Raw genomic sequence first — 2,679 nt, forward strand, 5'->3', positions numbered from 1 at the left:
TATATATATATATATATATATATATACACACACACATTATTGGAAACTCACAAAAGGATCATTATTATTTCTTGAACATGTGATATTTTATCAGAAGTAACTGTAATTATCTGTATTTGAAATGTACAGATATACTTGATTGTATTGTTAAAGCAAAATCCTCATTTAAAGTGTATAGAATGAATTTGTTAAAATGCTTTTAATTCTTCCTTTTTTTACTTATTTGACTTAACTATAACTGATTTGAATACTTGAAGTCAACATGTATACTATTTCATGTTGAGGTTTTCTATATTTTTACATTTTAGGTGTAAATGAGTGTTCCTTTGTCATCTTAATTTGTCAGTTATTTTATTGAAAATAATAAAGCTATGGAACAAATAATTTCATATCTATGCAATTCTATTATTGTAGTAATGATCAGTAGTAGTTTTATATGATTATGATTTGTCTGCCCTGCAAACAACTGGAAACCAGTCGAGGGCGTATCCCGTCATTTGCCCCAATTTAGCTTGGATAGACTGCAGCTCCATTAGCCATGTGTTTGTGCCATGGCATGACCAAGAGCACTCACACACTTGGCCACCTGTTGCTCATCTGCTTGTAGTTTTGGAACGGCAAACATAACCACCCATGTGAAATAAACACTTGACAAGAGTTATACGGTATATCTATAATGAAATTATCGTATCTACTTACAAAATTAGGTGTGATTCAACATGCTATTTTTTGTGGAAATGCAAAAATCTTGAATTATCTGTAAAACAAAGTGCTAAATTATCAAATGACAGCAACACATTACATGTAGTGTGTTAAGAATCTAGTTAAGATCACCTACAAATCCCTCAACAAAATACCTCTATTGAATTTAGCCAAAAATGTTTTTTGGCTTTCAGTTTTTTTAATGTGAGGGAATAAGGAAGTGAAATAGAGTTTCATAAAATGAACACTATTATGGCAATTAGAACACTTAACAAACTGTTGTGGAATTATTAGTCTGCTTGGTTTTTTTTTTTTTTTCCAAGAGGTATTTCATAAGACTACCCTTGTAGTGATACATACATCTGTGTGATTACCACCTTATCTTAAATAGACATTAAATGTTTCTTCCTGCTTGTTTGTTTTTTATGAGAACGAGTCTTTAAATGTGATCGCTGTAATTATAGCAAGTTATTAGGCCACACTGTCTTTATTTAGCCTTGACTGGTCAGTTGTTTGTCGGCGTTTGGGAGTGCGATGATTCAGACTGTTGTTTTCAAACTGGTTGCAAAAGAAAGTTGAAGGAATTGAAACTAAAATGCTGTAGAAGTGTGTGGTGAAAATTGCAGTGTGGATCTTTGTAAAATTGAGGAAATAAAATACTTCCAATTTCATGTGTTTTTTAAGGACCTAATCATAATCACCAAAGTACACTACGTTTGTTTCACCAATTTTTAAAACTTAGTTGTATTCCATCAACAGTGTTATCAAAGGAAGCTCTATCTTTACAACCCATTCTATTTTAAGAGACTGTATTAACTGAAAGATAAGGTTAGTGTCACTAAATTGCAACTGAATCAACCTGATTTTGACACACATTTATCCATGCAGTGTGAACTGTATTCGAGGGTGAATTTCCCTTTAAGCCAGGGAGCTGTCAGCTGGTTTATGACACTGTTTGTGCGCTGAGCTGTTCCCAGGCAGCATTGTGCCTGATTTAGCCGGAATGCTCGGATAGCAACAGGAACAACTTTTAGCTTTGGCTGTTTAGTGAGGGGAAGTCACATCTCAGCTGTAGTCACTCAGTGAGCATGTGCGCATGGAAGGCCTTTGCCCCGCTCTTCTCCCTGCTCCCCGAGAGTTTGCCCACCCCCAGCCTCCCTCTTTCCATTTCTACCTGACATCCTCAAACTATTTCCGCGTCATTCCTGCATCGCGCCGTTTGAAGAGACACAGGGAAACCGAGCCAAATGCTCCTCCCACCGATCGACTCAGTGTCCAATCACAGCCGGGGACTACACTCTACGTGGCCAATGGCGTTGTAGCTGCCATGACGTCGGGTAGCAACAGAGTCTGTGGGAGGGTACGTGCTGAGTGAGGGAGAGGCTGCTCTCACCCTCGTCCAAGTACAGAGAAGTAGAAACCGTTTTAGAAGACTGAATAAAAAAGAGGTTATATGTATTATTTGTTGCCGCTTTTATCATTACTGTTGTTTGTAAGTTAACATAGACGTGTTTTGTCTTAAAATATAATATTAGTTCATCACAGCAAGTCTCATTTGTGTCCTTGTACAGTATATATGTATATGGAAACCATATACATTAAAAGTTGTCAAACCTGCAGGTATTTTCTCAACATTTTTATATCTCACGTGATCTTATTGGAAATGCGGTTCTATACTTACTTTCTTGAAAATATGACAATTTCCCCCTCATTGTGATCGCTTTTATACAGAATATTTTAGTTCCAGTCATTTCATTTGCGACAAGTAGTTGTAATATAGCACGACATTATTCTTGAAATTGTGGCACGGGTCTAAATTAATGTTGTCAACATATGTGAATATAAAGTTCCAGTAAATATACTCCGTTGTTACTATAAATGGACAGGACGGGAAAGAGAGAGAGAGAGAGAGAGAGAGAGAGAGAGAGAGAGAGAGAGAGAGAGAGAGAGAGAGAGAGAGAGAGAGAGAGAGAGAGA

At 36.5% G+C, this 2,679-nt stretch overlaps 1 protein-coding gene across 1 annotated transcript in view; it reads left to right on the forward strand.

Moving 5' to 3' along the window:
• The window catches only part of dyrk1b (dual-specificity tyrosine-(Y)-phosphorylation regulated kinase 1B), a 52,448-nt gene that overhangs the window by 15,747 nt on the left and 34,022 nt on the right, over positions 1–2,679 (forward strand). The gene's annotated exons all lie outside the window — the stretch shown is intronic.

This window comes from Hippocampus comes, unplaced genomic scaffold (assembly GCF_001891065.2).
Source record: "Hippocampus comes isolate QL1 unplaced genomic scaffold, H_comes_QL1_v1.1 scaffold135, whole genome shotgun sequence".
NCBI lineage: Eukaryota > Metazoa > Chordata > Actinopteri > Syngnathiformes > Syngnathidae > Hippocampus > Hippocampus comes.